Genomic DNA, 13,129 nt, shown 5'->3' with positions numbered 1-13,129 from the left:
TCTACTTTCATAATCTGTCATTAGTTAGTAGTGATTTTGAATAGAACTTGTGCTTTCAGTACTTGGCCATTCTTGACCTATTTGGTACTTGTATTTTGCTTGGATCTCAGTTTAGATCACTTGCAGTATTTTTTGAGGTGTCTTATAGCCTATTTGAGGCAGTTGTAAAGTTGAAATCAAAAGTCCACCTTGCCTTATTTTGCAAGTGGCCCGTTGTATACGCACTAAGTATAAAGAGTCAAATCATCATTTTTGGGGGGATGGGTTTCTTGATTGAGTAATTTGGGGGGTGTCTTGTGTGAATGTGCCTCTCTCTATCTTGTGTTTTTTTCATTTTGGTGCTATGAGTTCTCCTAAATTTCCACTTTCAACTCCTCATAATTATGCATCATGGAAGATAAAAGCATGGAGTAAACTAATAGAAAAATGACTCATTCATTATGTAAATAGAACTATAACAACACCATCTGATCCTAATGCTCAAATTGAATGGCTTGCTAAGAATGCTATGACACTTGGAACATTAAGAAAGTATGTATCAGATGACCTCATTTTTCACATTGATAAGTGTACTACAATCAAAGAGGCTTGGGATGTTTATGACAAATTGTATGGCCAAGTTGATGAGATTAAGGGCTACAAGATTGATAGTGAACTCACAACATTGGATCCCAAGGATTTTGATACAATCCAAGATAATGTCACAGAAGCAAATGAGCTAAGAGCAAAGCTAAAGGATTGTGGAATTGACAAAAAGGGTTCTCAATTGGTTTATAACTTGTTGGACAAACTTCCTTCAGAGTATGCAACCTTTGCATCTAGCTTTCACACCCATAGGTTAGCTCAAGGTTCCTCATATACTTCTCGCTCATTTGACACCTTCACGGAGATGTTGATTCTTGAACAATCTAAGTTTACCAAGTTGGGGATTCTCAAATCTTCAAAGTCACAAGCTTTGCTAGCTAATAAGGGGAATCAAAGCAATCAAGGAAAAGGCAAGAATCAAAAGCAACCTAAGTCAAAACCACAACAAGATGGAGCACAATCTTCCTCTCCACAACAAGTTGATTCTACATTCTCACCTAAGAGGAAATCATTTAAAGACAATCTTTTTTGTGTATATTGCAAGAAGTCAAGACATGATGAACATCATTGTTACAAGAAGGATATTAATGAGTTGAAGAATCTTCTTGAGAAGAACAAAATCAACCTACATTCTAGAATGTCTACATCGTCTTCTTCCAAGGATAAAGATAAAGGAAAGGATCATTGTTTTGGGACAAATAAAGGAAAGGGACAAGTTCTTTGTGCTACTACAAGTCATGATTCAGGGAGATGGCTTCTAGATTCATGGGCTTCTCATCATATGGAATCTTCGCAGTCTATGTTCTCTTCATTTGAGCCTTGCACCATGCCGCAGATTTTGATGGGAAATCATACATACATGGATGTGATTGGGAAAGGATCTATTTCCATTAGGGATAACTCCTTCAATGATGTGTTGTGTGTACCCCATTTGACAAACAATCTTCTTTCCATCTATCAAATCACACATGGGGCAACTAGGAAAACTATGGAGTTCACACTTGATTTAGTTATCATTAAAGACTTGGAGAGTGGAGCTATCATTGCGACTGCGGTGGTTGATCATGCATCTCGGTTGTACTCTTTTCACATTTTGGTCCTATTGATGAGGTTGATTCTTCTTATGTTGATATTTCAGATTTTGAGAACTTTGGGTACTTGAACTTGGGGATTCTCACATGCGACCCTGTTCTTGAGCCTTGCATTTCATCTCCTATTAATATCACATCACCCATTGCACTTGATGATGCAGTTAGTGCTACAATTTTATTTTTTTGTGATTCAATGCAATAGGATATTCCTTGTCTTCAAGCTTCAGTTGGTTGGGATGACTACTTGACAGACATTGCAAGTTTGTTTGTGGAGTCCTACATTGTAGATTTGGGAGACATCATTGATGACATTCATCTTCTCTTTGATGAAGATGATCCTTCTTTGATTGTTGCGAGGGAACACTCTAACCCTCTTGTGCATTCTCTACATGATCATTCTTTCGAGGTTTACATGATTGTGGATACTTTTGTACAACAGGTGGAGGAGGTCTCTTGATCTCTAGAGGAGACATGTGAGTCTTTGGATATTGTTCTACATTCATCTCCACTAGATCTTGGAGTGCCTTTTTCAGCAGTGTGGAGCAGTTCACCACCTTTGGAGGGGGTATCTTTCAGCATCGACATGGGGACACTTGAGCAATTTTCAGAGATTCCATTCATCATTAGTTTTTTTCCTACATTTTCCCTTAATGATTGGGGAGACTTCATGGATACACCTTTGGTTTTGCCTCTTCCCAAGGGGAGAAATGTTGTTTGATGTTCATGGAGCAGTTTCTTCATTCAGCTTCAAGCTTCTACCATTGGTGCAGATTCTACATTGAGGGGGGGCTACCTAGTCTCTCTTCTTCTCTCATATGGGGGGAACTTTTTACTCACATGGGGTTTTGTCCTTCACATACTTCTTTGAGAGTTCTTTGTATATAGTTTTCATCTCTCTTTTGTGGGAGAGTTTTTTCCCATTGGGTTTTTCTCTCTTTCCCCACTTTATAAGAGATTGCATTGGTTTGCATGCATTTGCATTTGTACATGAGTACCTAACATGGCCTAGTAGTCGAGACCCATCTTGCATTGCTTAGTTGCATTGTAGACTTAAGTGCATTCCCCTGAGTTGCACGTAAGGGGGGTTGTTGGTGTAATTATTTGTTCATGTTGGACATTATTACACCTTACTTAAGTTTACTTAGGTACATGCATATCATACTAGTTTGCATATGAGACACCTAGGGAGATGTGATACATTGGGAGTGTGTATGTAGGAGAATTTCCACCTTTTATGGTGTGATCTTGTTATTACTTTATCATATCCACCTCATGTGGAATATTTTACTATTTCTCCTACCTACCCTTGCATCTCATTGAGCCACATGTCATCATTGTGTTCTCTCTTGTCTCTTAGCCTTGCTTTTATAAGCAGGCTCATATTCATTGTATGTAATTTTTGATGATCTATCTATTGATGAGAATACAGTTTATTCTTGTCCTATATTTTGTCTCTCTATTGTACTTTTCATTGATCTCTTGATCTTGGCAAAATTTCACAACAATGATAGCATGGTTTTCCTCTTTGGGATTCCCTTTTATACTTATCTTCCCTATGGCCATTGTTGGAGTACATGTATTTGATGTAAAGTTTTTGGACTTATCTTTGGATGGGTGAGTATCAAATTTTATTGACTTGACGATTGCTTCCTCTAAGTTTGTGGGATCCATGGCACTCATTATGTTGCAGATTAATTCTTTTTATCCTTCCACGAAGAGGTAAGTGAGTCTCTCTTAAGAAATTTCTGGTATCGTGACAACGAACTTTTGGAAGTCCAAGGAAAACTCTTCTACCAATCCTTGTTGGTTTAGTTGGGTTAATTCTTTGAAAGTACCATCGTGGGTTCTTTTGATCAAATCTCTCGATGTTTTTTGTGTAAACTCGTCATAAGTGGTTATGTATTGATGGCCTTGGGTGATAAGACCATGGTGCCACCATTCGTCATTGGTTCTCATCAAGTGCAACACCACAAATTTGATTGCATTTTCCTCCATCATGTGACTTTGTGATAGGTAAGTGTCTAGCTTTTGGACCTATGAACATGCTGAAAATTTTTGGGAGCCATCAAAGTTAGGGAGAGTTATCTTACTCATTCTTTCTTTAAGGTCCTTGTCAGATTCTCTCTTTCTTTTCATATTAGGGATGGCCTTCATTTTGCAATCGCAATAATCTTTGAAGGATACATTTCTCCTCAATTCGGGTTCTAATCTAGAATATGCCTCTAGGATTTCATCAACATTATCCAAGGGTGGAGCATTTGCTTCTTCCTCATGGTCCTCTCTAGGCAAGAAAGAGGGCCTTGTTGGCCTAGGGTTAGATCTTCTTGGGAAGATGTTATGATTATTATTCTTAGCATGGTTAAAATTTATGTCCCTCTCGTTGATTCAATTGGGTCTGGGATGATTATTACTTATGTTTTGCATGGTTTGGAGGAGGAGTTGGTTGGTTCTCTCATTTTTCTTCTATGAGGGCTTGGGTGGTTTTAGCGGTTTTCTCCATGAAGGCCCTCAACTCATCACTCAATTGTTTGCTCATTTTGAGTCTTCTTTGATAGGTTTGCATTAACTATATCATAGGATGGCATGAAAGATGCTCTGATGCCCATTGTAATCTCCCTTTCTAGTTTTCTCTAAATGCAACCGTACATTCACAATCACATTAAACTAGGGTAAGAAAAAAGACTTACAATTAATTATTTCTTCATCACGCTTTAAATATAAACTATGCAATCACCACATGGAAAACACACACACACACAATGATATTGTTAGAATTACTAAACATATCTCTTACATTCTATTTACTATCAAGCATAGTGTAAGCCTAAAGGTGGGACATGATTGGATACCCTACAACTCCATTATTGTATACCATCTAGATTGATTTGAAAAGGCAGTAGGTTAAGTTGGCCCAACTAGAGAATAATTATTAGACATTTCAGGTTGCATGGGTCTAGGTGGCCAAGGACGTTTAGGTGCCATAAAGTAAACAGGTTCTTCACTATATTCAACTTCTGCCATATCTATAGGAAGGGGGCTTAGGATAGAATGCCTACTAGCTTCCTCTAGAGATGAGATTTTGGTTCGGTTATAGGGGCATTCTTCATTACCATGTTTCTTCCTGCAAGTAGGGCAAAAAATTGCTAAGGCTTTTTAGTATCCTCCTGTTTCTTTCGAGTATTAAGTGTATTGATTTGTTAACCCATATGACATAACAAATCAGTTTTTAGATCTTCAAGTAATGTACTGAGTTCTCTTTTAGTGATGCGTGATGTACCTCCTCCTACCAAATTATTCCTTTCCGTATATCCTCGCATTGGCTGAGCAGATCATAAATAATTCCTGCATGCTTCACAAATATCTTTAAAACGTGCTTTAGAAATATCACCCCCACCCATAAGATTCAATATTTCCATGCAATCATTCCAAGTTCCCCTAAGAAACAACATTTCACTGATATCATTAGTCAAACCATTTTGTCAAACTTGTTGAACATTGAATAAGAATTGCTCTAAATAATCTTTCATTGTTTCCTCCTCACGCTGCGCCATACAAAAGATCTCATCTCAGACCTCTTTAGTCTTGCAATACTCCTAATATTTCGCAAGAAACCTTTCCTTCATGTTGTCCCATGTGGAATAACGGTGATCCAAGAATCATAAACCACCTGAGTGTTGCATCTTCCAAGGTAGCTGGAAACAATTTGAGTTTATGTGCATCATTCCAATAATCATAACTGTTACAAAACTTTAAATTCAAATAAAAACACATCAGGATCTTCCATAGTCAATCCCCCTATTGTTGTCGTCGTTGTTATTGTTGTCACCCATATTGTCTTCAAATGCCCAAGGAGTGTAAACAATTGTGAATGGCTTTTCAACAGGCTTCCCACTACATAGCTCAAAAGAATTGGCAAATTGCTTAGCAAATTCCAGAGTAATTAGTGGCTCTTCAGGGAACTCACAAATTGTTTGTGATATGCTAGGTGGAGAAATAATAGATGGCTCTATAACACTTTTCTAAATCAGACTCACCTGCTACTTGTTCGATCAATGGCTTTTTTTCTGATTTTGGCTTTTCTTGTTTGGAACTACTTGACGTATCTTTCTTTATGAATCTACCTTTACTATCTCTATTGCAATTCATGCACCTATATGATCTATAACATCGCAAACCAAAGTTAATCACCTAGGCAAGATCGACAATTGTGCAGACATTCACCTTGGCACACTGGTCCTAACTTAACTCACTACGATTTCACGCCTATAATACTTTTCCCCGACAATGGTGCCAAAATGATTGGGTAAAATTATAGAATAGAATTGGAAGTAGGAATTGCCCTTGTGTTTAGCTTTAGTGTTGAGAATTTTGATATTGGTTCCTCTAGTTTATACCCAAATGAGTGTCAATCCGAGAAGCATAAACTTATCAAGGTATTGTGGTTGTCTCCCTAAGGGATGAAGATAGCCATTTAAGTGAGATGAGATGCATGTAATATCCCAGTAAATTTTTGTTTTGTTTTTTAGACTAATAACAATCATCCACAACAAATAACTCGTTAAGGTTAGAGAAATAATCCAAACTACTAAAAGGGAATCCTTCCACCTTTTGTTCACCGAAAGCCCAGTCTGGGAGGGTGAGAGCATACGATGTTCCGGGGATTGTTAGCAACAATAACCATACTGAAATTACAATGCCTGGGCGGAAAGCCAGCCCCTTCTGCTTATCCAGCAGGATAGAAACCAAACTCTTGGCGGTAAACCGACCAAGGGAAAATGACAAGAAACTGAAATTCAATCACTCTACCCCATATTTCAGCGGGAGAACATTACATTAAGCTATCACTCTACCACATATTTCAGTGGGAGGACCATTGTATTGAACTTATCACTCGACCACTTATTCAGTAGGAGGATTGAGTACAAAAACTGAATTACAAAACTTAGAAGGCGGCAAGCCAGCCTCTTCCACTTATGCAGTGGGAATTACAAATAAGAACAGCAAGAATGATTGATTAGTACTACTGAAACAACCCTACAAAATAGAGATAAGATGAGAAGAGTAATGCAGATTTTGACACTGCGAACAATGAATTTCTGCTACATCCAAACTACAGGCTAGAATTACAAATCAGCAGCCTATGGATTCACTAAAACGCTCATAACTCTCTCAATACTCACCCAATTCACCCCAAATATGTTCTAAACAATTGCCATACCAGCTACAATGAAAACAAACCCAAGAAAAGCCATCGAAACACCCATATTTATTTTGCACGCTTTCCAATGCATTCACAAAACCCAACGCCTAACCTAGGAAGTTCGATTTGCAATATAAAAATCCACACTCAAAATAAGATGCTAAAAACTTACAATATGCATCGCCAGTGATAGGGAGGAAGGATGAGCCGTTACCCAGAATGATGGAATCGCCTAGCCAAGAGGTGCGAGCGAAATACACTTTCAGCAGTCCCGTGACCAGCAACCAGAAAACACTCCAATCTCAATCAAAACACTCCACAATCTGCAACTCACTCACCAACAACACTGGGAATATATGAACACAGCTAGGTACTATCTTGCAAGTACGAAACTGAGACTTAGCTAGGAAGCCACACTTCGAAGCTCAAATTTTCAATCGCCAATTCGACAACATAACAATGCAAATTCATTTGATACCCAAAAAGAGAGCCCAAGGCTCTTATTTATAACTTCTTGCTCCAGCAAATTTAAATGCAAATGCACACAAATTCGCCCAAATTACATGTCCTCCAATGCACCCAACACATTTGAATTTAATTAAACATGTCCCTTCAAAATGGCATCCACTTATTTCCAACTCCCTAGGCAAAGTTTGAACTTTTGCTAGGTGAACAACTTGCAATATTAAAACAATATGAACATGACATGTTTAATCATTTTCAATGCCACCTAACTAAGGGAAATAATGATATTAGTAGCATATATTTATCATTTTCCCTAAGTCACCCCAAACACGATTAATCAGTAATAAAATAATTAAATATCAAACCTTAGGATAAGGATTTAATATTTCATTAAATAACTTATAACTCCAACACTGATTAATACCAAAAATCAAGGATGAAGTTGTGCGATGAAGACCACTGAACTGTGCTGAGTCAGAACCCTGTCCGAGACTGCTAAAAATAGAAATGCTCAACACAACCACTTATTAAAAATAGTAAGTCGAGAAATACTGCTCTGAAAAACATAATCTTCGCATCTAGAGAAAGAGCTTGGAAAGCTCAGTAGAACTGCATCAACCAAACAGCCAAACCCTAACTTACTAAAAATAGTAGGTCCTGACTTCACCAAAGAATCAAATGCATGTTATGCACCCTGGAGTTCATGGGAAACTCAGAAGGAAACCATAAGCAAAATTGAAGAATTCCCTCCTGACAAAACCTAGAAAGCTCGTGCAGAACTCCAAGAAAGTTGGAAACCCTAATTCTCCTTTCCAAATAGCCTATAGGTCTCTGGAATAGGCCAATGGACCACTGAATGCACATCACTGAGAAGGGGACATTACAATCCGCCCTTCCCAAAATTGTTTGTCCTCAAGCAATGCCATCACAATTCCCAATAAACTGATCCACACCAAAGTAAGTACGATCCCAGGGTCCCATGTCGGTCTCAAGAAGAACCCACCATGCCAATACTGTGCCACTCTAATCACATCAATGAAAGCATCACACCCAAACTGCACTAACCTCCCTTGTAACTCCAAAATGTTACCATCCATGATACTCAAACTAAAAAACTTTGAAAGACTGAAATCAATATCATGCAGCATCTCATGCCCATAAAGCTCTGAGTAATCAATATCAATAATGCCACTGTCTATCACAAGCCTGGGCAATAGGAAATAAAGTCTACATGACTCATAATCAAACTCCCCAACATATCTCCCCAAGGTGTCAAGCAGGGCCATGACTGTAAATGTGGCTTCTCCAAATCTCCCTGCAAAGATGAAAACAATCCTTTGCAAGAGCTCAACAACCTCATCCCCATAGCTCCACATGAATCTACTAGGCCTCAATTGAATTATTCTGATACAACCATGGAGACTTCTAAAATCTCTTATAGTTCCTACTTCAAACACCTCAGAATGATGAACCATAGAGAGCAAAGGTTCGCTGTCCCAATCATAAGTAGAAGAGAGAGCATAATAATAACCACTAGTTAGAGCTTGAATACTTCCCATATACAGATACTAATAGCCCCAACTCGCCATACCTCTCATCTGAGACCATAAACTCGTTCTACCAAGAGACTCTGAAGTCTAAAAAATAGTACACCAACAGCCCCCCAAGTCTGAAACGAATGACTTGAGATCTGATTTTAAGGAAATCAGCATCCAAGAAGATGAACAACTGCTGCAACATAGGAAATGGTCATCCCAAACACATCTGCTCATGTCCAAGGCTGGAAATATCTTCTCCAGTGTCTCCAACTCCGCAGGAAACCATCCTTTGCTCAGAATATCTTCCCAATCCACTAGTTGATGAGCAAAAGGAACCATCAAATGGCTGGTAAAGAAGGGAACAACACCATCAAGTCTGAAAATTTGTTCCTTATCCCTCCAAAAATCCATCTTTCCACATGTAATAAGCTCCATTAGACCATGTTGATGATCTCGAGCTTGGACACCCAACCGATTATTCAAATGCAAATGCACACAAATTCGCCCAAATTACATGTCCTCCAATGCACCCAACACATTTGAATTTAATTAAACATGTCCCTTCAAAATGGCGTTCACTTATTTCCAACTCCCTAGGCAAAGTTCGAACTTTTGCTAGGTGAACAACTTGCAATATCAAAACAATATGAACATGACATGTTTAATCATTTTCGGCGCCACCTGACTAAGGGAAATAATGATATTAGTAGCATATATTTATCCTTTTCCCTAAGTCACCCCAAACACGATTAATCAGTAATAAAATAATTAAATATCAAACCTTAGGATAAGGATTTAATATTTATTTAAATAACTTATAACTCCAACACTGATTAATACCAAAAATCAAGGATGAAGTTGTGCGATGAAGACCACTGAACTGTGCTGAGTCAAAACCCTATCCAACTGCTAAAAATAGAAATTCTCAACACAACCACTTACTAAAAATAGTAAGTCGAGAAATACTGCTCCGAAAAACATAATCTTCGCATCCAAAGAAAGAGCTTGGAAAGCTTAGTAGAACTGCATCAACCAAACAGCCAAACCCTAACTTACTAAAAATAGTAAGTCCTGACTTCACCAAAGAATCAAATGCATGTTATGCCACCCTGGAGTTCATGGGAAACCCAGACGGAAACCATAAGTAGAACTGAAGAATTCCCTCCTGACAAAACCTAGAAAGCTCGTGCAGAACTCCACGAAAGTTGGAAACCCTAATTCTCCTTTCCAAATAGCCTACAGGTCTCTGGAATAGGCCAATGGACCATTGAATGCACATCACTGAGAAGGGGACATTACAATGCAATTAATTACACACCCTTAAAATTAAGGACTAATTTAAACACTTTGATCGTTGTCTTCCTGTCACAATTATGACAGGAATAGTCACAGTCATAAAAATAACAGTTAATTTACAGGATATCTATGTTCAATCTCTACATACAAAAAATAATAAATCATTGATTCAATACAAGCTCAAATCCTTACAAATACTTTAACATAACACATATCACACCGTTAAAAGAAATAAGTAAAATATTAGAGCCAATTGAAGTAAATAAACTATCAAATCCACATCATTAATTCATATTCAGAGAACTTGTGCTATACTGGATCAAAATAAATTAAGCACATACCACACAACAAAATTAAACAGTCATCGGGTATCTTTGGAGTGGGCCCTACCTCCTTAGCTGCTTGGCAATGTTGTACTTCTAATTTCCAAGCAAAAATAAATGATCTCATTACATTCCAGTGTTATGCATATATACATAAGTAGACTATAACATATACTAAGTTTATCATATGTTGAGAACAATATCGGTTGTCCTGATGCAAATAGAACGGACTAAATATAATCGATTAGGGCCACGGGCCACTATATCGAAACTGTTTAATAGAGTATGCAACGAATTAAAATAAGCTAAATACATTAAGACTAATTTAAGGCCAACGATGTTATAACTTCTTCTAAAACTGAGAATGAAACAAAATGATCGGTTGCTTGATGCGTAACAACCCTGTTTCATTTATCTCTTATACTCTGATGCAAGTATTGTCATTGATGTCAAATTAATTGAAAGCATGAAGCATCTAAAATGACATCACAAAAAGAATGAAAGTATCTAAAATATATCCTAGAGCCGAGTGTTGGTTTGGAAGTTTCTTGGCAAATCAACACGATGAAGCAGAAGATTACAGTGAGCATGGTTTGTATCTATATCATTATCTAAAGGCAAAAGTAGAAATCAAATGAAAACTATTAATGGAAAGACTTTATAAATAATCCGATATATTTATTACCCGATATATAATATGGAAAGACTTTATAATTATCAGCAAATATATTAATATAGCGGCAAGTTTATTAAAGCGAAAAAATGTTTTGATGGCGGATGTATTAACCAAGTATTTTTTACGGCACCTCATGAGCGTTAATATATTGAACAATATTATCGGTGGCACACTTTAAATTAATTAAAGCGGAGATAAATATGGAGCGGCAAAATTAAAAGTGTTGTATAGCGGCTTACAATAAATCTCGAGAGCAAAAATTATTAAACTTTGTGTTTTGCAGAACTTACTTAATATCGGTTGGGAGAAAATAATATCGTAAATAAATTGCATACCTTATTTTTACAATACATATTATCAGGCTTCATTAAGTTCAGTGGTTTGTTTATTATGAAAAGTATTGTCTAAGGTATAGTGGCATAAGAGTTTATTAATATAAACAAAAGTGTTTGGCAAACAAATACTCCCGTAAAAAGTTTATTAATAGAATTTAACAAAAAGAAGTTATTGAAATATTGAAGGATATGACTTTTCAAACTAAAAGTCATGTTGGTTTGCAACCGGTGAAACTAACACATATATATATATATGAATTTTTAAAAATGCTTTGAGAAGGAAGTTGATATGCTGGATATATATACCGTGTATAAAACTGTGGATTTTTTAAAGTATACCTCATGTAGGTGAAGTAAGAGGTGTGCAAAGAGAAACATGAACAATCAGTCCTAAAAGAGCATAAGTTCAGAATATAATAGCAGATATATAAACTTAGCACATGCAGATTTGAAATGAAGAGTAAGGCAGATTTATGATCAGCTTACAGCAGATTTAAGAAAGGAATTGTGACATATTTGTATGAAGATGTGTATGCAGATTTAAAGAGTGTTACCATTGTCCATCATCCATTGTTACAACAACATGTTCAAGATGGAAAATTAGATTTGTGAAGAGTGAGTTGCTGCTCACAATTTCAGCAGAGAGAGTTGGTGCTTCCAGTGGGTTGGTGCTCACAAAACAGAGTTCGAGGGTTGGTGCTTCCAGTGGGTTGGTGCTCACTAAACAGAGTTCGGGGATTGGTGCTTCCAGTGGGTTGGTGCTCACAAAAAAGAGTTAGGGAGTTGGTGCTTCTAGTGGGTTGGTGCTCACAAAATTGTAAAAGAACATAAATATATAACATTCATTTTCAGTGGTTTTCTCCTGCATTGGGTTTCTACTTAAATCTTTGTGTTATTGTGTTCATATGCAAAATTATTTTTAGTGATTGATTCTATCATATAAAATATTGAATTGAAAAGTTTCATTATACTGATTCACCCCCACCTCTCAGTATAACTGTGTGCTCTTCATACTCCACATACACTCAACCGCATTCCTGTTTTAACCATCCCCTGTCATTTTGACCATAAAACACTTAGCATGTCTATGGATTTCGATATCATTATCAATCCTAATCTTCTTTGCACTTTTTATTAAAAATTAGAGTTCCTTCAACAATTGTTGACAAGAAGGCAAACAAATACAAGGGTAAAAAGGGAAAAAGAGTAGGTAAAAACAATGGAATTTCTATGGTCATCTGGTCATGATAAGATTGACCAAGTTAACTCATACTAAGACCAAGAGCGGGACTTTCACCCTCTTCGCCTTGGTGGGAGGACTTTGACACCCACACAGGGTATACTACTTAGTAGGTACTTGTTTGCTTCCCTATCCATGCCTCATCCCTTGTAGTGAATAGCTCGTCATGGTAGGAAGGGCATGGAGATTGTAGTGGGGTCCTTAGTTTGTCCAATCTAAGTCCAAGAGCGAGACTTTGACCCTCCTGGCCTTGGTGGGAGAACTTTGGCATGGCAACCTTATAGCCTCTTACCTACACATCTTCCCCTTGCATTCATGAAGAGATTCAAATTTGCTTACCATCTAAAGTGTACTAAAGATAATTTCTATGTATATTATTA

The sequence above is a fragment of the Cryptomeria japonica genome, chromosome 1 (assembly GCF_030272615.1).
Source record: "Cryptomeria japonica chromosome 1, Sugi_1.0, whole genome shotgun sequence".
In the NCBI taxonomy this organism is placed as follows: Eukaryota; Viridiplantae; Streptophyta; class Pinopsida; order Cupressales; family Cupressaceae; genus Cryptomeria; species Cryptomeria japonica.
This window is presented reverse-complemented; position numbering follows the sequence as displayed.